The sequence below is a fragment of the Sebastes umbrosus genome, chromosome 1, assembly GCF_015220745.1.
Source record: "Sebastes umbrosus isolate fSebUmb1 chromosome 1, fSebUmb1.pri, whole genome shotgun sequence".
NCBI lineage: Eukaryota > Metazoa > Chordata > Actinopteri > Perciformes > Sebastidae > Sebastes > Sebastes umbrosus.
In genome coordinates, this window is record NC_051269.1 from 26,597,349 (window position 1) to 26,622,489 (window position 25,141).

The following is a 25,141-nucleotide window of genomic DNA, read 5'->3' on the forward strand; positions in this document are numbered from 1 at the left end:
GCCTTTACTGATCTGGTGTCTGCTGACAACTAAGTAACGTTCACTAAATTTCCCATCTCCAGTGACCTGCTACTGTGGTGCTGCGGCCCTGTTCAGTGTTTACCATAAAGTGCAGATGTCACTGGGTTTCTGTGACCTGATTGGGTGTCGGCGCTGAGTGGAGAGAGTTACCTGGGCTGCTTCCAGTGAACACCACCTGAAACAGGAGAAGCCTGCTCGCTGCCCATAATCCTATATGACGCCATATCAGTTTCAGAGCTAGACATTTGATGACATTCAAGACTGGGAAGTCTGATGCTCACGTGTAATCACATGATAAGGTACTGTGCAGTACTTTAGAGGAATGGTTTGACATTTTGGGAAATACGCTTATTCACTTTCTTGCCAAGAGTTGGATGAGAAGATCAATAGTGCGCTCGTCTATTCATTAAATATCCAGTTACAGCGAGGAGCTTAGTTTAGCATATCTTATCATAAAATGGGATGAAACAGCTAACCTGGCTAAATTGAGCTCAAACAATGATAAATGAGAATGGGAAATATGCTAAACTGTTTGGCAAATACAGTATGAAGCTACAGCAGTGGGCAACCTCCGGGTCTGAAAAGTGAAGCCAATGCCGATATGCTTTAAACTTGCATTCTTTCTAATAGCCAGCAGGGGGCGACTCCTCTGGTTGCAAAAAGAAGTCTGATTGTATAGAAGTCTATGAGAAAATGAGCTTACTTCTCACTTGATTTATTACCTCAGTAAACATTGTAAACATGAGTTTATGGTCTCAATCGCTAGTTTCAAGTCTTCTTCAATACAGCATGATGTTCATTTAGTAAATTATGGTCCCATTTAGAGTCAAACAGACCATAAAGCAGGGTATGCTAAATAATATGGCGATGGCCAAAAACCAAGATGACGGTCAAAGTGCCAAACTCTAAGCTTTAAAACGGCAGCCCACAAACCAATGGGTGACGTCACGGTGACTACGTCCACTTCTTATAAAGTCTATGGTTTGTCCTCATCTGCAATATTTCTCTACTTTTCTGAATTTTTTTAACTAATATGTTCTATTTCATGCTGCACACCATGACCAAGTTTTCTCTTAGGTGTAGCATTTTCTCTCAAATATTACATAGTGCAAAAAAAATCAAAAGTTTGTGCAAGAGAACATGTATATAATGCGTATTAATCCAGATTTCTTGAAGTGTGAATCCAGATTTTACTTTCTACCTCATCCTACTAACATTAGAGCAACATACAGTGCTACCAATACATGTTTTTCTCTTTACACTAGCTGGGGTCAAGCCCTCACCAAACACAGAGTTGTCCGTGTTTTCGTCGTAGAACTTTAACCCTTTCACAGTGTGTTTTCAGTTCATGAAAGTTAATTATAACATTTTGGTCGCCAAAAAATGTCTTATTCAGCGTTGTACATCGCCTCCACCCTTTCATGTCACTTCTGGTTGCAAAAAATATAGAAGCTGACGGACAAAATGCCGAACTCGAGGCTTCAAAATGGCATTCCACAAACCAATGGGTGACGTCATTGTGACTATGTCCAATTCTTGTATACAGTCTTTGAGCTACAGCCAGGATACAGTTAGCTGACTGGAAAAAGGGGAAATAGCTAGCCTGGTTCTGTCTGTTTTATCTGTACAAAAACATTAGTGTTAACAGCAGTTTCTTGGAGGATTAAACAAAGAAGATGTTTCCAGTCTTTATGCTAAGCTAACTGGCTGCTGCGGCTGTAGCTGTAGTGGTATCAATCTTCTCATTTAACCCCCAGCAGAAAAGTTCCCAAAATATCAAACTTTTTTGTCAAAATGACAGCTGACTACTGTGTCACCTGTCCTCTGACGAATTGTCATTTTACAGGTGAACTTACATCCCTTGATTTAAGTCGATCCGCACTCAGCAGCAGCCTTCAACGTTCTTTCTTGAGCTTTTCGGACATTTCCATCATTGCAGCAGAGAAACTCTCGTCTGTCATGTTCCAGCTGTCTGTATGTACCCGTGAAATTGCTAATGCAACAAAACTAAATTGATCTTAACTGGTCCCAGTGCGTCAGGCCCACCACTCAGTGTCGCCATGACGACAAATTCACCAGGTTGCAATTATAGAAAAGTGCTGCACCACCGGATGTCTGGCAGAATCTCCTTCTGTGCCTTTTCCCTCACACATCTGGCTTAATGCTCGTGTCGCTCACATCCCTCTCTGTCTGAACGGGGAAGATATTTCTGTTTAAGCGTCGGATGACAGCAAGTCGTAACGTCAGTCGACACACGCACAATGTGCTCCATTCAGCGTCGTCAGCTTCGTATAAAAGTCTGTGATGAGAAAACCGAATGCACAGAGACAGAAAATGGCCCTACAGTCTTGTTTTAAAAGCACTTGTGCCCCCGTGGAGAATTAAGCATCCAGCTGAGACAGCACTACATATCCAAACTCTGTGTAACAGCACGGCAACTTTTGAATTCAGTCCTTCAAGATCTGTTGCTTGTTTTCTTCAGAAACACCATGCAAATCAAATCTAAGAATATTCCTCTTACACACTTGACACAGATGCTAAGTGTAACTTAAAACCATCTATTTTTCATTCTGTAGAAGTGAAACACCCGCTGTGCACTGAGTCTCCTCTTAAATGATTCAGTGGGAGTGGAAGGGCAAACCAACCAAATGTCCTGCCTGACCGGTACAGTACAGTCTCCAGCCTGATGTCTCCTACATCAGTGTCAAATGTCTCCCGGCCCTGCTCATTTCTGTCCGACTGCACTGTACTCTGGAGGCCACGGCACTCTGAGACACTTGTCATCCTCAGTGGTAAAGCGAGGTCAGAGATACATAATGCAGAAAGAGTCCAAGAGAAAAGAGATGTTTGAAGTGGAGCGCGTATAGTGTATAATGTATGCAGCTGGGATGTACAGGCTCTAAAGGGCCCTCAGGCAACAGGCAGAAAAAGAAACTTCAGAGGTGACCTATTTTCTTAAACACCTCAATGAGATGTTTAAAACTAAACTAAACTAAAAATAATAACCTTCTGAAATAGAGTAATAAAACACAATTAGCTTTATGTCCTACAACTTGACCAAGTAAGTAAGTAAGAAAAGGTGTATGAATGACACAATAATGCACAAGGCATTTAGCGTTCAATGAGAACGCCTTTCTTGCTTTTGGCGTGTCATTTGTACACCATGTAGTCTGTACTGACTGCATCCCAGAAACTTATGAGCACATCTCTGGTAAACAAAAGATGTGATGCTTTTATGGGACTCTTTGTGGAGAAACTCAGTTTTACAGATCTGTCGATTAAATCAACTAATCGATTTGTCGTCAAAATCATATGAGTGTTGGTCGCCTGAGAATTTCTTTGGTAGAGGACAGCCCTACAAATGATGTTTTTCTTGGAGTCAGCAAGAGCAGTCCCACTACAATTTGGTAATTTGTTTTGTAAGTTAAGTTAGTGACGTTAGGGACATGTTTTTAGTGACATTTGTCACGTGTTATTTTGTTTCCATACATAATTTACTTAATTTACGTACTAATTTTAAGCCCAACCTTGAGGTTTTTTCTTAACCTAACAAAATCATTTTATTGCCTAAACCTTACTAAGTGGTTTTATTGCCTTAACCTATAATTGTAGACGTTACGTAGTTTTGTTGCGTGGTGTACAAATGACGTGCGAAAAGCCTAAAAATGCGTCCTCATGACACGCGAAATGTCCTTGTAATATCGTGCTATTTATACGCCTTCCTGTGAGATGGTTTAAGAAAGACACTGAGAGTCTGACATTTACAACAAGAACAGTTTAGAGTAACCTTTAAAAAATGAACATCGCTCTGAGCTTACAAAAATAAAACCTTCATTACAACTGAGTGTGGTGATGGAGCCTTTCAATGCAGGCTAACATTAACAAGAGGGCAGGATGGGATCATACTATACGTAACTATACATCACATTGTGTGTTTGTGTTGACAGTGAAATGTGAGAACGGGACATTTTTTGACGTATACGTCGAGGCCACTGGGGCCGTTCAGTCACGCTGTAATATGAGTGGACAGTAGGACTGTAATGAGACGGAAAAGCGTGACCAGCTGTCTGTGACAACATATGGCGAATGTAAACAACAGCAGACAGCTGCATGCGATCTGCGTGAATGACTGAAGCAGGATTTGCACACTGGTGATCAAAAACAGGGCTGTCAGTGCAGAATGCTGTGGGATTAATTGTCATGGTGTAATGATGGAGGAGGAAAGAAAACACAGGCTTACCCACTCCCTGCCTCTTTCACACCATCTTCTTTCTCACACATGTACATTCACACTTGCGTACACAACACACATGAACTGTGCAGACAGCGGCACCGGGTGTACGCAGATCACCTCAAGGGGAGACTGCAGTACCGTGGCGTATACAGCTCAGCTGATAGTTTCCATGGTGACGTGAGGCTTTTTGGCATTTGCATAACAGATGCAGCCACATTCACCAAAACAGGACACAGAAAACAGAGGCCAGGGGACATGTGATCATACTGAATTATTTCATTTCTGGGAACTCTGAGAGGCGAGTTCACTAAACTCTGCACAGCTCTCTGATTTGCATGAAGTCAACGCACGATCAGTTAATTCTAAATAACTCTCAAAGTTTATTTGACAGGCTGCTTCCTGCTTCTTCACTAACTTAGAAAAAAAAATTGGATTTCATTTCTGACGATTTAGTGCTTAGTAAAAGTTCAAGCTCCTGTCACAAATTCTAAGAAAACTATTCACACTAGAGCTAAAATGAATTGTTAATTAATCGATTAGTAGATTGACAGAAAAATAATCGATTCTTTGTTTCAGTCATTTTTCAAGCACAAATGCCAAACATAACCTAGTTCCAGCTTCTCAAATAAGAAGATTTGCTACTTTTATTCGTCTTATGCGATTATAAGTGACATGTTGTTTTCGTAAAGATGTTTTTAAAATATGGTCTAAAACCAGGCTACATGAGGCAATAAATCCTGGTCTATAACAGAGCTAAATCATAGAGGCGATGTTGAAAAGACGTCTATAGCTCAGTTGGAAAGTCAAGTACTCAAAGTTAATTTGTACAACCCTAAATAATAGTTAGCAGTGTCCGTAAGCAAGTAAGGATAAAACACTCACATCAAGCTTCGACCCTCAATTACAGTATGGAAAAAACAGCACAAAAAATAAATAAATAAAATCTGATAAGAGCCTCAAAGAGAGTCAAGTTGGCACCGTTGCTTTCAGCTAATATACCACTTCAAGTACATTGTTGGCATTGCCTCAGACTATAACACACACAATAATGATCCAATCACAGCGGCCAAAACCATACAGCCAATGTAGAAATATCAAATATGGGTTAGTAGCTAATTTTGTAATAATTTGCGCCATAGCCAAGACTAAATCTTTCCCTCATAACACTGCAGGAATGAGAAATGTCTGCAGATCATTAGCGGCTGGCACAGAGCCAGTATCCACTGTAGCAGATTGCTGGTTTCCAGTCTGCAGCGGCCAAACATCCCAGTTGTATAAAGTGACAGTGATGATGATTTACAAGTGGAACAAAGCCCTAAATAACAGGAGGATGTGTTTAATGCTGCCGCCATCCTCAAGGTCCTGGAGCTGAGACAATAGGCAGAGAGAAAGACACTAGTGGTCAGATGTCAGTATAGGTGCAATCCAACTGTGCCAGACAAAATCATAATTTAAAAAAACACATTTTTGTCTCTCTACTTCTGTGCTCTTGCTTTAATTTCCCAGGCATGGAGCTCAAGTGGAGAGCTGAAAAAAAGCTAAACACATGTCAGATTGGTGCTTGATGCTCCACACACTACCTGTATCCATCCATGCCTGCTGTAAACTGGCCGACAGTCAAGCACGCTGCCCCAGCCAGTCGCTGCCATACATGGAGATTCTGACCCCAGATTAAAACACACTTAACCGTTCTCCGTCTGCTTCACCTGACCCTCACCTCACCTCCCCATTATGGATCAAACCTGACTTTAGGTTGAGTAAACAGCACTTTATTGACCTGTCCAATGGGTCACAGTGCTTCCCTTTATGAAAGAAATCAATCAAGGAGCTGTTTTTAATGTGCAGCTGTTATCCTTCCTGCTGCTAATCTGCCTCTTCTGCTGCTGGTGCAGCTGGTGACCTGCCCACAGACTGCTGTATTGTTTCATGTCTCACAGAGAGGCTGCACGTGGTTACAGAAATCATCTTTTCCATTTTGACAAGTGTCCACCCTCCTGAAATGTCTGCTGCTGCTGCTGTGATTTTGATATCACACAATTCAGCAGGGATCAATAAAGTGACACATTCACATTTTGGATAATCTTGAGACATTGATTTATAATACAACGGTGCAGGAATGGCGTATTTTTGTAGGCCAACCAGGAAGTTAGCATCGCCCTGGTTCCCTCAACAAAAACCCAATGGGATTTTTCCAGTTTGAATTATTGCAGAAAATAAAGTCTGTGGCAAACAAACTTACACGTTTTGTTCAGTTAAGATAATCTTCACAAATGAACACCACTTTTATGATTTTTGAATTGTGAATGCAATCGCCAGAAGTAAAAAGCTAACGTTACGCTATAAACTAACTACACCATGACGATGACTTCACGCCACCACCACTGAGCTAAAGGCGGCCTAGTGTTCGGCGTGATGACGTTTAGTCTTATTTAGCCACTTGTTAGCAACTGCCTTTTTTAAGACATATAAAAGCTTCAAAATTCACGAGTGGGATGTCTGTTGACGTATTTTATATCGTAGAACAAAACTTTAAAAGTAGGGCTATCAAAGTTAACACGATAATAACGCGTTTAACGTAAATTAGCTTTAATGCCACTAATTTCTTTCATGCATTAAAGTAACTTGCATTTTTTTAGGTTAAAGTGAAGAAACTGGCATCATATGAAACTGTAAAACCTAAGGAATCCAGTGGTACCAACCATGTCATACTAGATAACGGTCCCAACTTACGCTAAAGTTTGGCGAGGAAAAACTGGCATGACCATTTTCAAAGGGGTCCCTTGACCTCTGACCTCAAGATATGTGAATGAAAATGTGTTCTATGGGTACCCATGAGTCTCCTCTTTACAGACATGCCCAGTTTATGATAATCACATGCAGTTTGGGGCAAGTCATAGTCAAGTCAGCACACTGACACACTGACAGCTGTTGTTGCCTATTGGGCTTGAGTTTTCCATGTTATGATTTGAACATATTTTTTATGCTAAATGCAGTACCTGTGAGGGTTTCTGGACAATATTTGTCATTGTTTTGTGTTGTTAATTGATTTCCAGTAATACATATATACATACATTTGCATTTAACAAGCATATTTACCCACTCCCATGTAGATAAGTGTATTAAATACTTGACAAATCTCCCTTTTAAGGTACATTTTGAACAGATAAGAATGTGTGATTAATCGTGATTAACTATGGACAATCATGCGATTAATAGCAATTAAAGTCTTTTAATCGATTGACAGCCCTAGTCAAAATCTCTTAAGCTTGTGTTAACCACAGACCTTATTTCAGGCATCTAACTAAAAACCCATTGAAAAAAAATCCATTGACTTCCAGACGAGGGAACCAGACGTGCTAAAATACTAACTCATTTCGGGGTTTTAAGATTCATTCCTGCAGCTCTCTATGAAGTCAGATTTCTTCTCTATCTAAAAGTATAAGAGAAGTTGCAGCTGATATTCAGCGACATCTCAGTGACACCCACCAGCACACGCCTACAGTATATTTCTCCCTGTTCTTTTAACCAGCCGTCTTCCCCATCTCTTCCTGTTATTATTCCCAAATCAGTTCATTCATCTCCCTCACGTCATTTCCACACCATTTGAGAGCAATTACTTCTCGTTTTATGGTTACTCTTAAATCATTCAAGTAATCTTCATTTTCTATTCCTCCCCGGGCCATTCCTAAACCAATCTGAACCTCCCTGTCTAATGTACATACTGTGCACACTATCTGCTCATCTTTCTGTTTCAGTGCTCCAGCAGGACATCCACTGTTTCATCTTACTTATACCAAATCATCTGCACCATCTCTTAGTTACCACACTTCCATAATTAATTCATCTTTAATTTGAACTATATACTTTATTTATTCACCTTTAACCAGTCGATATTCTTGATTGTATCCTTGTCATCTCTTGTATGATCCCCGCCCATCATGTAAAATACATTCTTTGTTCCATTTGCAAAGTATTTCTGTGATATATTTATGCACATGGCAAAAATCTGTTAGCAATGCAGTGTAACAATTCACCAAATCTCTTTCTCTTTGAGTGTCCTCTATGTTCATTGAGAGTTTGTTTCACAACAAGCATTGCAAGCATTTCTGTAATCACTTTTTGGCATTAGACTGTGAGAGTGAGAGATCACACTAAGATTAGAGAGCAAATCCGTAGAGATTTGGCAACACTGTTGTTGGCATTATCCACAGAGCAAAGGTTTCCATGGGATAGCCCCTGGGATTTCCGTCTAATACTGATTTTGATCTGGGCAGAGGGTTGATGAAGAGGCTCTAATGAGCAGCCTTCTCGTCTCATCTTCTCAAAGCTCTGTCCTGCTACAAACACACTGTGCAGACCATGAAAGGAAGGGCATTACATAAAGGCGTAATAAGATAAAAGCTGTCGTCTTCTCCATTTTGTCTCAGATGGAAAAGAGAGAATGACTACAGATAAAAATCCGACAGTGACAGTGGTCATTTCAGCCAACAAAATAAAAGGTCGCCGTCTAGAAATGAGGAGACTTTTGTCTACAGCTGTTGAAGAATGTCAAGTGGTGAGGCTGCTACCGTTATCATTATAAACTGCATAGTGTCGTGAGAGAAAGGAAAGCTTGACAGGTGTTACAGTAAGTAAGAGGGCATGGCTTAGCGAGCGGTCAATCAAACAACCAATCAATTCTCCCTATCGACCAGTGAACGCAACTCTTCATCGTCTCACTCCTCAGCCTCGGCCCCTTGGCGCACTCTCACAGCGAGACTTCCCAAAGTGTCCCAGTTGAGTCTGTGTTTCTGTCCTCAGAGAGCACAAATGTGTTAATGTAACGTCAAGGGAGTCAAGTTTCCCACAGATCACTAACCCTTTCAATTTACATCACGCTGCTCGGTTTACACAGCACCCGTCGACTCTCGGCTTGTTCCCGTGGGAGAGCTGCCTGAGGTGGTTTGTTTGAGAGATGGGTGTCGCGCACAGAATGAGGCAGCCAGACGAAGGTTTTCCAACAATTATGAGCTTAAACCGGCAGCTTTAGATGCGTATCACGTGACCTTACCCCGTGCCAGTTGGTGTTCATTACCATGAAAACTAATTCAAAGTGGATAAGAGAGAAAACAAAGAAGAGAGGGAGGGAGCAAAATATAATGTACCTTCCATAATTTCTCCTACAACCTTCAACCTGTGACCTGCATCCTCTCCTCTCCTTGACCCACTTAAGACCAACATGCCTATATATCTCCTTGGCCCATATCTCACACCAGCCAGAGGTACAGTAAGGTGATGTGTTCGTGACTGCTGTCTGGTAGGCGGAGGAAGGAGCGAGAGAAATGAGAGCAGCGAGTAGGCTGAAGCTCTGGCAGCAGACTGGGGAGAACAGGGACTCCTGGGACTGCTGACTGGAGATTAGTGGGATAGTGATTGAAACTCACACAATCCACCCACTCTGCACTGCCAGACTATCAGCTACACTGGCTCTTAGTGTAACACACTGCGGTATGCTAAGGAACAGCATTTAAATTCAGATAAATGCATAGGACCTTTCCGGGATCCTTTTTAATGAGAATATGCCGAGCGGCTACAGGGTCTAACATGAGCTACCTGAGGAGGTGTACTGCTCTCAGCTGCTCCTAAGGGACTACCTGTGTGGTGTCATCCTGGGAAACAGAGTCATGTAACAACTAAGGTTATCTCCTAAGTCTCGTATGACTCGTCTACAGCTACCCAAAGCGCCGCTCCTAAATGTAATTACAGCAAATGAACATTAGTTCCTGCTCAGTCGGCGCACCACAGGAGTCTCGCATAATTACCATCAACATTAGCATACAAATACCGCAAGGATGTGGCTTTTGATCCTCTCGCACATCACTGTGTGTTGATGCTGGATTCTACATATATTAAACTGACTTTTGCTCCCCACACTTAAATGTCTGCATCACTACACGGGCGACTGACAGGCCTGGCAGTGTGTCTGTTGTCCCATTTGCATCCCGAGATGACAGTAAACTCTGCGACCTGGCGGATGAAATACACAGTTGATTGGCAGACGAACGTAGACTTCCTCTACAACAGAATCATTATGAGAGAGAAAGAAAGTATGTTCTTATATTCAGATTTAAATAGAAGTAAAAATCAGTTGTAATTCTTAGCTGTGTTGACCCAGAAAATCTTTTCTTTTCCACGTTGTCTCTCTCACTTGCACTCACTCAGACAAGCGAGATAAATACACACACCCACATACAGTATGTGGTACACTCACACAGCGCAGTGTGTCATGCAGACAGGTGTGGTAATCCGTCTGTGTATTTCTATTTTAAGTCTGGGTTCTTTAGTTATGGAGAGAATTTAGGATTTTTGCAATATTTTTGCACATGAGGAGCCTATTATCCATTTTACTCTCCTCTAACACCTAATATTGTTACCTGCAGTGACGTTTGTAGACGTTGAGGTCACAGCAGCGATGCCTCTGTTGGTTTATAACCTCCTCTTACCGTCTACCCTTTGGTACTTCAGTGGGTTTTCTGTGGAAAGTCGTTTCTGAGATTCTTCAGAGTCTATTTGTTCTGTGCCATCAAGTGCAAATGAAACACCCATTAGGTACCGATTACATCAGCCATTGGGTAACAAGTACAAACAAGCCCCTGTACTTTTGGATAAAGTGCACACAGGACGAAAACCTCGAAAGCTCACTAATTAACACATTTGTGTAATCGGTACTAGTTGTGGTTTTACGAGCGATTCGACTATTTCTTGGTCAGGGTCAGAGTTGCTGCTCAAAGACAACACATTGTTGGTTTCACACGGGATGCAAACTCCGGTCTCCTGGGTGAAACCCCTGTGTTTTGTGTTTCACACTGTCTATACTACAGCGCCTGACTTCCGCTTCTGCTCCTGTTGTAATTACGACAGTCGCTAGAGGTCGCTGTCGTGTTCTTTTATACCTTCTTTCTGTGATCTACCATGTGAATAGATGATAAAACCTTTTAGTGGGTGTAGTAAGCCCCTATTGACCCACATCTATGGGGCTTATAGCGACTGATAACACCAATTGAATGGCCTGACAACAGTCTAATCAGCTGGAACAGCACTGGAGACTTTTCTCAATAAAAAAGATGTTTTTGCTCTTGTCCCGACTGGCTTCGGCAAGAGTTTGATTGACAGATGGTTCATTCAATCAAACAAGCAATAACATGTAAATTATTGAGCTTTAGAGATGTTGGTAGACGGTTACCTTCAGACAGAGCCAGGCTAACTTTTTTCCAGTCTTTATACTAAGCTAAGCTAACTGGCTGTTTAGCTTCATATTCAGCATAGGCCTATAGACTTGCGAGTGGTCTGGATCTTCTCATAAGTAAATTGCATTTCTGTGCTTTCCTCTACAAATGAATATCAACAACATTCGGTTAAAGCTGAAGTAGGCGAGATTGGAACAAATATGATTAAAATAAGTTGTTTTTATAAAACAGTCACTATATCCTGACAGTAGTGCATGAGACAGATAATCTGGAAAAAGTAATTTGCCTCTGTGTCCTCCGGTGCTCTTAATGGCATCTGCAAGATTTCACAGACCGGAGGAAAACAACCAATCAGAGCCGAGCTGGAGCCTTGCCGTCTCTGAGCAGCTGTCAATCACTCGCGAACTCCGATCAAACGGTCAAACTAGGCAGCGCTGATCAAATATGAAACAATATTATGTTACTGTAATGCCTATTTCTAACCTCAAATGTTTTCAGAAACATCTTGTAGTGTACTGTTTAGCTGTAAAATGAGAAAGTTTGTGACCCGGCAGCCATGTTAAGATCTGCTGAGAAAATACCAAACACCGCCCACCAGCCGGAGCACAGCCAATAGGATCGCTCAATAGGAACACTCTCTCTCTGAAATGACCTGTGATTGGCCAAAGTCTCCCGTCACGCGCTAGATTTTTTAAAGCCTGAAAACAGAGCCATGTGGAGGTGCAGAAGTCTAGTTTTCTCTCAGAACACTTGAATTACAATATGCTGAAAGGTTATTATGAAATCTTTGCCCAGTGATGCCAAAAGATTGTTGCCTACTGAAGCTTTAAGTGCCAGACAGTCTATCTAACACTAAACCTCTCTTTCTCACTCATTCCTTCACACTCCCTCTCTCTGCTTCCCTCTGTGTGAAAGAACACCTTTCCTGTACCCTCCTCTGCTTTAGAAAAGAAGCAGTTTTTTTTGCTAGAAAATTAGACGACTGCCAAACAGTCTGATGTAGTCCAATCAATGTGTCTATTTAAGGATATGTGTGTGTTTCATGGTGAGAATTAGTAGGAAATAACAGGTTATAAAGGAAACGTGTTTCAAAGAAAGCTGGAGAAAGGATGGGAAAATGTGCAAGTTATGTGCAAGCCTGTGTGTGTGTGTGTGTGTGTGTGTGTGTGTGTGTGTGTGTGTGTGTGTGTGTACATGTGTGTGACAGCGTATTTATTTATAGAGGCCCCTTGGGAGAGGAGTGCCATTACTGTGCTGAGGTAGAAAAAGTGGTGGGGCTGTGCTAGATGTCACACTAAGGTGGCTTCATCACTCCTCGGAGATTGTGCCTCATTAGGTTGAGCAACACCCTGTATAATATTAACAACCACACCTCCTCTGCATTGTCCTTCTAAATCTCTTCGTGCAAACTCCATTAAGAAAATAACGAGCACACACCTCTCTGGGGATAGTGGTTGTTAAAAAGACCACAACGTCACAAATTCATACAAAATTCATAAATAGTAAAGAGAAACTGTTTTCATGTGTTTTCTGCTCTCATTATTGATTGTCTTGGTTTGTTGCATAAGAATTAAAGAGAGTAGGCGGACACATTGATCCAGAAATCGAACTGAACTCCTCATGATGGTTTAGACAGACACACTGCCTCTGTTCTGGTAATGCCTAATGCAACAGGTGGTCCACACACGTGAGCAGAAAGGTGACAAGGTCACATCTCATTTCCCTGTGCTGGCTTACGATCATTAAAGGTGGGGACACCTCTCAAACCAACCCCGACCTCAAGAGCTGCATTATCCTTATAAACCCCACTGGGACTCTCCTCAGAAACCAGGCATCACACGCTCTGTGTGGGGGCTTGATGAACTCAACCCTCCTCATGCTGCAGAGGATCATAAGTGAAGTATATTTTGAAACGTGCACCAACTGTTTCTAAAGCTAATTTCTCTATTCGTGAATGCACATATCTTACTCAATGTGAGCTGTGAAATGAGAAGTGCGGATGACGGGATTAAACATGGCTCCCCTGTTTGCTTTTCGTTCTCACTCTATTTGCTATTAAGACGTGTATGGAGAACAAAAGGTATTTCTCTCACCCTTCTGCCTCTATTCCTGCTGACATTTTCACTAAACAGCCTCTATTTTACTCTTTTCATATACTGTATATCAGTTCATTTAGAAACTGTCTCAGGTAGACAAACCCGTTGGAAATTAATGTTTCCTGTACTGTCACGCCTAAATGTGTCACCCAAATGATGCAAGGCGATATGCTCTAACTGTAACACGACGCTTTGTTTAATTCAGCCTGTCTAGCGTGGTAGACGTGATGCTCCGCAGTGAGAGACTGCAGGCAATCTTGTGTTAATTGAACCCTGTTGTTGACTGTTCGTCCACGTAGCGTTCAGGTGTTGGGTTCTGTATCAAGTTCAGGTAATAATTACTCTTACTCAAGTCTGGCAGCAGCGCACACGTGAATCTCCTCCTGCCTTCCTGCCAAGAAAATGTTGCGTTTGCTTTTGTTTGAATGTCTACAAGCTGTCTCATAACACCTTTTTGTACAGTCTGTATTGTTGTAAAAACAACCATGCAGCTCAGATACCGCCATCATTGAGCCCCGGAACGCTTTGTTCTTCACTTTCAACAAAGCACTTCTCTGCACACACAACAACAAGCTAATGGACCTAAAAGGAAGAAACCGGCTGATTTGAATATGTGTGCTGAACCTTATCTACCTTTGAGTTTCATGTGCCAAGTCCCATCTAAAATAGGAAACATGCAGGAGACTCAGCTCATCATTAAACCATTACGGTGGAACTGTAATTACAGTGTATTTTGTTGTATTTTCTTTCCCTGAGAATAAACCATTCAGAAATGGCTTCTATGCAAGAGAGAAGCACTATTCTTGGCAGGAAATTGCTTCAGTATAACTCGCTTTAGAAATTACAGCACTGCAATCTTTTCTCTCCAAAGACGACTGAGCTTTCTCCTTCAACCATCTCATATGACCAGAGGATATCATGGTTGAGGTGCAAAGACTAGTATGTAAGTATAGGACAATCTGTTGAGCTCTGGTGCTGTAGCCAAACAAAAGGACAAAAGCTCACATTGTGCTTCTTTACTAGGCATCCTTGGCAGGTAAGTGACCCTGGATGAGTTGTGCATGACGAAGGCAGCTGGTTAAAAATGCATGAACCACCTTTTTTGTTCTATTGTCGCCAATTGATGACATGTAGAATAAAGCACATGTAGCACTTGAGTTTGGGTTAGAAGCCAACATCTGGGAGCAGTGTCGTGTAAAACAAAAATCTGTGAAAGCTCAGAGATGGATTACACAGATTGAGGCTCGACAGAAAATATATCTGCTGTCAGAAAATGTATTGGACTGACTACAGAATTCCATTGCATTATTCAGTCATGCCTGTCATTCCTGTATGGGTGGCTGGAAACTGACCTTTTCAGTCTCAGTCGGCCGAGTGAGCGATGAAAACCTTGGTGTGGTGAGCAGCTGTAGCTTATGAAGTAGTTTTAGCGCGCATTGGCTTTGGATTCTAATGTTTAACTCTCTGGAAACTTCCTCTACGGGTGACCACTCGGCTCCACACCACTCTGCATCTTCCTGAGTGATGTTCTCTCGCTGACAGGCACGTCTGAATAATGAATGAAGTTCTGCAGCAAAGTAGTCATGTCTCCGTCCCATCGCCATTGACCTCTCACCTTTTTTAAATGTCAGCGTCAGTGTCTACAGCCTCAAACCCCGTTGTGTGAGGAGTATAAGGAAAGTCAGATAAGGCATTGTGCTAAAAATAAAGCATGGGTTTTGTAGGTCTGTCAAACAAAGATACTATGCAGTGGGAGTCTGTGTGTGTCTGTGGAGCATACTGTGTTGCCCCAGCTGGCTTGTGCGATAAGCTAATGTAGCGTACTAGATCACCTCTCTCCATGGAAACTGCAGGGCAATGGAGGGGCTACAGTTGCGTACCTCTTCCTGAAACCAGATGCTCTGCAACTAGTAGAGAGGAGACATCTGTACTCTGATAACAGGGATTGATATATTATCCGTCATTTGTTATTCATACGCACTCAAATCACAATGTCAGTATTTGACAAATGCACAGTTGCATCATGATATCCCAAATACTCTGAAAACTGACGCAAGCTGAAACCAACTCCATGATTTAGAAATCCACAATAATTACAAGTATCTTTACAATTATATGAATGTGATTCCAAGCCAAACCTTGAACCCAGATATTGTTTTTTTTGGCAAACTTGTAGGCAGCAAAAATCAGCAGTAAACACAACACTATTACACTACACACAAAAATGTTAGCAAATAGTTGTCTACTTACACATCCAGCAGATACGAAGCAACTTTAGCATTCATTTGGAGTTGTGCTTCTGTTCACCTGATGAATTTAAGTCCAATTCTCTCTCCCTTTAGCTCTGTTTTTGGTCTCAACAAACTCCTGAGGGAAATACCTGGCTCTTTAGCTGCCTAAATGCTCCACTATGCCTTTATTCACCAGCTAGTCACTAACTTTGTCTGCCCGCTGTTTTGTGTTGAGCAGGTAGTGTACAGTTGGTTTATTGGAAATTTTCACTGAAACCAGCTGTCTGTTGTGGCCAGAAAACAAGGCTGACGAGATCTGTGAGACTGAACCAGTAACGTTGTAGACCAGAAAATCAAAACAAAGAGCTGAAAGATGCTAAAACCTTCTGCAGCTCTAAAAACTGCAGTCGGGTGATAATTTTTTCTGGGTTAATCATCACGAGCTGCCCCTTTCACATACACTTAGTCATTTTATCCATTGTTAACTATAGTGCAGTGCCCGTCCGGAACGGGATAATTGTTTGGCCCCTAGAAGTGCTGCTTGCAGCATTGTCTAGAACCGCAGTATGGCTGCCTGTACCCACCAAGTGTGAGGCTGATTGGATGAACGGTCCTCGAGATATAGACACAGACAGACAGACAGACAGAGATTCATTCCTTTATAGTTAGATGATGCTGCTACAGTGCCACCTATTAGTCAAATGGCACCAAATTTACCATGGGCACTCAGACATCATATCTACACGTGTCCACCAAATGTGGTTCCAATAGCACAAAGCGCTCAGGAGATATGACATTTTTTGTAATATAAGCCCTGCCCACAGCATTTGAGCCAACTTTGAGGGCCAGCTATAGCAAAACTGTATGAAACATAAAAAAAAACTAAAAAGTAACTTTTTCTGGCTTTGTCCAGAGATGTTCTGCAACAAATTTGGTGACGGTTGCTCAAAATTTGTAGGAGGGGTAGCAAAAAATCATATTTAGACAAAATTCAAAATGGCAAAAAATCTGTCTGGACTCAAACGGGTGTGGTTTATATAGATAGATTCATCTGAACCCACAAAATCCAGGGAAAAAAGAAGAAGAATTTTGTTTCTGAGACTTACGATTCATAAGTTACAGGCCAAAACATAACATTCATTGTTATAGCGCCACCATCTGGCCAAATTTCACCACATTCGACACGACACTGCCTTGGGTCCTGATCAATACACCCGCCAAGTGTGAAGTCGATCGGATGAGCGGTTCTCGAGATATGCGAATAACACACAGAAGGACCGACAGACAGACAGAGATTCCTTGCTTTATAGTTAGGTAGCCTTAGATGGAGAATTTCATGCTCTTATACAACCCCTAATCCTGTTTAACCCGCTCCCCATGCATGGCGGTCTGACTCCAAATTGTAATCTTTTTAGGTTTTCACCTCCCTACAATGTTAAAAATCTGTGAACTAATGTACAGCCACACAGGGGAAATTAAACTATATATAGCCAGACTGTGCATAGGTCATTTACATAGTTACACAATTAGTCAAACATGAAAGAGGTCCAGAAGGAGAAGACAGTATCTTAACAGTCTGTCCACGCTGGTAACACAGCACCTCCATCAATGAAGGAAGTAATTTACCACCGGAGCAGAACGCCGTTCTTCCAAACAACCTGGGTAAAACTTCAGTAACATAGTTTTCAGTTTAGGAGCTTAATGAAAAAGCATGACGCATCTAAAGGTCCAGTTGTTAATGTTTATGAAACTGGCTCCAATGCAATGTGGAAGCTCTGATTGCAACACAAGTCTTTGAAGTCTCTGAAAAATAATTTCCGCTTAGCAAATAAGATGCAAGCGGAACACACTCCCACCAATACACAAACAATTTAATCCTCCTCTCTGCAGTAGGCAAGCTTTTCTCAGATCGATTAGCAGCCACTCTGATGGGACATGTTTCTTCCTTTTAAAAGGTGAATTTCTATTCATGTGTTTCCACACGCTGATCAAACGGCATCAAAAGCACGTTTTAAATCAATAATGCTAATGTGTCTCTCTCCGTTTAGAACAGGGCTTCATTAGAGTCTGTGTGGTTGCGACTGCACAATGAAGATCTTCATGTGCGGCCAGAGATTGTAAGAAGTGGAGGTAGTCATTGTGACATCACCCACTGGTTTGTGGACTGCCATTTTGAAGCCTTGAGTTTGGCATTTTGGTCGTCGCCATCTTGGTTTTTGGCCATCACTATGTTGTTTTTTTGCAACCAGCAGTGGAGCTAAGTACAACGGAACACTGAATAAGACATTTTTAGACGACCAAAAAGGTTATAATTAACTTTCGTGAAGTGAAAACACACTGTGAAAGAGTTATAGTTGTAAGACAAAAACACAAAAAACAAAGTACTCCCAGACCAGACAACGCCGTGGTAGCGACCTGTCAATCACTAAGTAGCCACGCCCTAAGGCATCTCCTGCTTTATGGTCTATCTGACTCTAAATGGGACCATAAATGAACATCATGCTTTTGAACTCATGTTTTCAATGTTTACTGAGATGATAAATCAATTGAGAAGTAGGGTCATTTTTTCATAGACTTCTATACAATCAAACTTATTTTGCAACCAGAGGAGTCGCCCCCTGCTGGCTATTAGAAAGAATACAAGTTTAAGGCATTTCCTCATTGGTTTCACTAGAGGTAGCCCACTGTGAGCAGCCCAAAAAAAGAAGATGAAGCTCAAGATAGATATCATGAAGCTTAGCAGAAAAGAAAACAGGAACGCATGCTAGCACTTTGCTTTTCCAACCAAAGCCTTGCAACCAGCCAACCTTTACATGTGTGGCTGTAACTGGTATCAACAGACTCCAAAGTGTAAAGAGAAGACATTAAAAACAACTGGTGACCGCAGTAAAAAGTACCTGTCAGTATAATATAGATGGTCTGTGTGTTGTTTAATTTTTTTCATGAATATTGCTTGTAAATGTGCATTTTTGATCCGTCCATCTGTCGGTTTGACTATAAAAAGCTAGAAAAGGAATTTTCCTTGAGTCTTATGGAATATGAGAATGTTTATCGTCTATGTATTTAGATCAGGGATCTTTCAAAGTCTGAGACTGAGTGCCTCATTTTGATAACTAATATCATATTTTTTCACTTCCATTCACTGAGCCTCCCCTGAAACTGTTTAGAGGGAGGCCGACCTCCGACTTTGAAAACCTCTGATTCAGATTACTAAAAACAAATATATTTATACAGTTGTTTCTATCTTTAGAATTCGTACGATAACGAGAGCTTACATGCTGATTAGGTTACTTAATGAGAGGAGGGAGTACAATAGAGGAAAACAGAAACGAGGAGATTAGGTGATAAGAGAGCAGAGACAGAGAGACTTTGGTTCCCTCCGTCAGTCTGCCGAACAGTCCTCGTGACTCTTTGTGAGCCCACTTGGCGATATATGGCACCGCAATCAGTCTGGCAGCTGGGCGACTGTGTGCTATTGATTTATGGCTATTCAAAACTCACGGAAGAGTTGCCGTCACCTGGCAACAACCCCTTGAAAACAACTCGTGAAGAAACTCATGCCTGGCTGGCTATATTAGCATACATACACACACCAATACAGTCAGAGGAAGGTATGGGAGGGAAGGAGAGATAGAGTATATAACTCTCAGTTCTGTTACTCGGAGCCACGGTTGAAAATAACAACAGAGACCATGAAATCATGGTGTGAGTGCTGTGTCTCCTCTGGTCCCAGTGCACTCTCCGTGACATGGCGCTGGAGGTTAGCGTGACTCTGCCCTCATGCAGAGCGATCAGCAGGCAATGGTCCGTGGGAAGTCACACGTCTTAGTCCCTCTCTAATGGCTGGTCCGAGTGTATCCTCACTCAACCCAGCTTGCCTTATACATCTTAATGTGTTTGCCATCGATTTCCTCCCATTCTTACAAAAAGTTGTCTTCCAGGCCGCATGCATGGGGGAGAGCGTGCAGCAGGTAACAGAACACGGTGGATATCTGTCCACACAGAGCGCACAGCCAGGGCGCACACACACAGAGTCATCTTCACAAAACAACAAAGCAAAGTGCTTACAGTGAAGTCAATCGGGCATATCTGATGTGTGGTAAGAAGAGGCGCAGTTAACTGCCTCTAGTCATGGCTGTCCCCGGCTCGCTGAGAGGAGAAGTTTCCATGCAATCAGTTCAAACAGCCTCTGCCAAGGCAAAAGAACTAAGTGTCAGTTTTTATTGCTCAGTATCCTGTTCTGGACCAAAGCCTCAGTGGGTTTAGAGAGCGCTGCGAGGCTTTTAGGAGACAGGAATTCAGATTCCCAGAGTGTAGAAGTGTCAAAAAGTCTTCGAAGTGAAAGTTTGTAGAACTTAATAGCAACTTAAAAATCACAACCTGCTCTTTTTCTGTTTGTAAGTTATCAGTACAGTCAGTCAACTTACCAACTACTGTATATTCATAAGCTTTGTAGTTGACTTTACAATGTGTATTTTGCAGTGCAGTATTTCACACAACAACCTCCATCCCATCTCATGCCAGGAATGGATTATCAATATCAGATGTCATTAATCCCATACGCTGTTCCTTTGAAGTTTGAAATATTTCATCAGATTTGATTGACAGTGGCCCGTCATGAAGCAACAACAACCTCAAAACTGTCAATACATGATTCAAATTTTGCTAAATCCTGATTGGTGCATGGACATGATGGTAAATGACATCACCTTTTCTCCACCGAGCCCCGTCCTTTTCAAAACCAGTGAGACGAGCACAGACGAAACCAAACAGCCAAAGATCTCTTGTGAAATAACCAAAACTGCTCTGACTTCTGCGGAAAACGTCTGTGTTCATATATGACTCCATCACTTATAGTAAGCCGATTGAGAAAACCATTGAATGAATCCACGTTGAGAGTTTACAGCAATGACCGCTCTAATGCCAAACCGCCTGGGAGTGTGATTTATAGGGCGACTGTGATCCCTTCGAGACGGAGCTGCACCTTAGGGAGAGTTGAGCAACAGAGGCATGCTGAGACATGCTGTATTGTATAGACTAGTTTCACTCACAACCCACTTTCCCTTTCCACCCACTGGGCCACGCTAAAGATGACGACATGGCCATTCAGCACATACTGTTCAGTATCAACAAGAGCTTATCTTTTATTGATGAAATGATCACCTGCAGGTTTTCCTTGAGTTTCCAGGAGTCCATATTGTTAAGATAAATAATTTAGTGGGCAGTCCCACAGAGGAAATGCAGACTCAAACTCCTCAACACTCCCAAGCAGAGAGACAGACTATCAAATGCTGCACACACAGTGTCCTTCACTGCCGCTTTGACATTAAAAAACTTGTCCGAGAGAGTGCTGGTGTGTATTTTTGGGGAGGTTATAACTCCCAGAGGTTTGAGGATGAGGTGACATCTGGAGCTGTAGATATTCTGGATCACACCTTCTCTCTCTGGCATTAAGTCAAGCGTTATTAATGTGCAATTAAAATTTCATCCCAGCAGTGAAAAATAAATGAGGCGGAATATGTGTTTGGGAACAAGCCATTTCACCGATGCAGCTCGTCAATTAAGCCTCGGAAACAACAAGACAGCATTTAACGGCTGCCATTTAACCTCAATTTGACATTTTTTAAACAGTTTTCTGTCTCACATGGGAAAACTAAACCGCCAGGAAATGGCACTATTTGTCAAACAACGGCTGCTGCCCTACACTTTCTTTCTTTCTTTAAAAAGTTTCTGGGCCCCTCAACTGTGTTGCACTTGTCTGTTTAGCTGAAGAGCTTGCACGCTAGTATGACCACGGGTGAAGGACATAAATTGTATTCCTATTTATCTGTTGGACTGTGTAAAGAAACTCTAGTTGAATGATGCAGCTTAATAGTGAATACATGAGCTGCTGCTACAATGTACAATAAAGAACCTCGAGGCACTTCAGGAGGTGAAATTGTGCTTGTTAAGATGTTTTTTTAAAGAGACGTGTAATACGTTTACAAAATATTGCATACATGCAAAATTGAGCCGATTATTCATTAATGATTGTGCCATGGACCATGTCTTGAGCCTATTATGAATTTGCAAAGCAAACATTGTTGCATAAAAAAAACCCTATTATTATTATTTGGTCATGCACCTAATTTCCTGTGAGCTCAGTGAACAGCAGCAGAACTGAGTAAATATTCAGATTCAGACGTATATTTGCTCATGTAGTTTTTAAAAGAAACCCGAGAACAGCCAAATGAACGATTAAAACACGGTTCACAGTGTTAGCATTCAGAAACAATCAGAAGTATTATTAAATAAGTATGTGATTAAAATGTTAAATCCTCCAACAAGATATAATTTCATATAATAATCGACTTTAAAGCCTGTGTAATTAGTTTTATTCATAGTAATACTACAATGGCTCCTCTGGGTCCAGTATTCACAGATGTAATATTGAAGGCTAGACAGCTCTGTGAACTGCTACAGAAATTAATTGCTTTTAAAAGCAAGGACAGATAGGAGTTAGTGTGAAAGTTTTCAGAGGAAATCCTAAAAGGTAAAATAGAAATGTATTTTCTGTGATACACAGGCCGATCTTCATCATTGTCATGTATCTCACAATAACGATAATCTGTCTCCATATCACTGTAGACCACCTTTTCAAACTTGACAACATAAACAGTCTAAATGGGCCCCTTTGTGTTTCCTGTTGCAACAGGAAGTAAACTTGGACCAAAGTTGTTGCCCTAGCAACAGAACAGCAATGAAAAGGTCTATAAAGTCATGAATGAGCAATATGATGATGTGCAAAATACTTTACCTCCATCTAATCAAACATGGATATGGCAGTCAATTGTAGTCAAATGTAATACTTTTACTATTCCAAAAGAATATATACTTTATATTTTCTTCTACCCAGCCACATTCGTAGGTTCTTGTAAGTTTAAATAAGTTACATTTATAACTGTTATGTTTGTATGTTTATAACAGCAGCAGTTTGTGTTTGTGTAAAAAAAAACACACACATTTAGTTTAACATTTAAAACAAAGCTGATGTACGCAAGATGGTGATGTCTGCTTGAAAACAAGTCTCTTATTAATTTGCACTGGCAATAATAGAGGACCCAGAATATACCCTTGAGGAACCCCACTGTCAATTTTAATTTAATAATTAAAACATTTAAAATTACATTTTTAATTTAACCTGAGTTATGTGAAGGAATGAAGCAGCTTCAACCAATGTGATTTATTAAATAAAAAACTGTGACCGACAATATTTAAAGCCTCCGGGGGAGGCAGATCAGGTGAAGCTCCCTCTGCTGGTTTAGAAGATTTTGATTCTATCACAATGTTTAACATGAGGCCAAACAGAGATAAAACCACGATTAATAGCTTCAGCTACATTCTTTGTCGTAGAGATAGGAGTTATTTATAGATACAAGGTATTGACATTAGAGTTTGACAGAAAAGACCAGTAAAACTATTCTCTCTTGTTAATCTAGCACACAGATTTCCTCTGAAGCCAGGACGTCGGCCGGTCAGCATGTGTGGTGTTGGACGATGCTTGGTCAGCGGCACTGAGCGTCATAAATGAAGAGCTTCAGTAAGTCAAGGTCAGAGATGGAGCAGGTTCTTTTTCAATAGATGAGCTGAATAAATTATGCAGGAACCGCTGTTCAAGGAGGTGTTTGAAATGTCTTGGGTAATGATTTGGCCGTGATATCTTACATATTTCTTCAGGCATTTTAATCTGATACACCCAATGACACACGGTGGAAACTATTCTAAATCGCATCTGAAAAGCAAAGCTTGACGAAGTGCAGCACATCATTTGTTGAATTTTTCTTTTACACACTCTAGTGTAGAGCAAGGTTATAATTGTTTAGTGTTGACTTTGCAATTTAATTTTAGTTTAGTTTTAGGTAGTTTTCAGAGTGCCTTTGCAAAATTAAGTTTAGTTTCAGTTTTTCAGAAAGGTTTAGTTTTAGTTTTTATATATTTAGTTTTAGTTTTACAGTAGTTGTAGTTTGTTATGGTTAGGGCCAGGTATAATGTCTCAGTAGTAGCTACATACAGTATACATACAAAATACATGGTTGGAGAGCTGAGTAGGAATGGCCATAAAGTTTAATATTTAGTCTTCGTGCAACTTAAGTGTCCGATGTGAAGCTGTCTCCTTTTTTCGGTTGTGAAATCTAATAGCCAAAAAAAAAACTAAAACTGAAATGAATTTGATTCATTTTTATTTAATTTAATTTTTATTTTTATATTTTTTTTAACCACGTAATATTGTTTCAGTGTAGTTTTAATTTTTCTTAAAGGATTTATTTTTCATTTAGTTTCAGTTTACCAAAATATTTTTCTCTGCTTATTTGGGGTTTTAGGTTACTATAATAACCCTGGTGTAGAGAGACTAAAAAGGGTAACATCTCTTAATGTGCTGATTCCCCAAACAGTTGTTGTATTGGTAAAACACAATCGGGTAGTTGTTTAACATTTTTAATAGAATATTGACCCAGCCACATTTTTAAAGTCACCTCACTTAAAAATGCTGTTAACATGACTATCTCCATTGATCCGGTCTTGTTCCTGGAGTGTGAGCTGTGAGCCTGTTAATGAGCTGGATGATTGAATACTGGACTGGAAATGAGGTGGTGGTGGTGGTGGGAGGGCTAATGAAGCCAAGAGGTGGTGACTGGAGCATGGGGACTTTATGTGATGGTCTAAAAATACATATTCTGTGCGGTGGAGTTCCTCAAGGTGGTGATATGGATTAAACTCTAACAATAAGGGTCATTCTTTTCATCCTCTCTGGCGTTGCCAATAAAAAAAACAAGCAATTACCCCGAGAGAGCAGATAATACTGTCTCCGGAACAACTATCTGACCGAAACCAATAAAGCCAGACAATGAAGACTGTCATGTTCTCACCAACAACTACAAAAAAAAAGGGTTTTAATTGACTCTCCAGGAAAAACAGCACCCAAGTCTTTTCTTCTATAAGATTATTGATTTACAAAAATAGTTCCCAAAGTATTCAATACACACTGATGAATAAGCAGAAGTTTGCAGACAGCTTTGACGTTCACCTCTTGAGTACAACATCATCATCATCTCTCTCTCCCTGATGTGCTCCAGCTGCTGAAAGTGACAGATTAAAAGCACTGGTTGGGGTTAAAGGAAAGTCAGACATCAGATCAAGCAAGTCTCAAAGAGCCTCTGGATGTTAAACTACATTTCATCCTGCTTCCTTACTTCTTGTTTTGACCAAATCAGCAACCTTCCCTCCACTTCTTGATGGAGAAACTGTTATTTCAAACTTAATACAGACCTGTTGGCCCGCTATACTCTCACTTGA

At 41.1% G+C, this 25,141-nt stretch overlaps 1 protein-coding gene across 2 annotated transcripts in view; it reads right to left on the reverse strand.

Moving 5' to 3' along the window:
- The window catches only part of LOC119484317 (potassium voltage-gated channel subfamily B member 1-like), a 48,454-nt gene that overhangs the window by 19,495 nt on the left and 3,818 nt on the right, over positions 1-25,141 (reverse strand). The window lies entirely within an intron of this gene.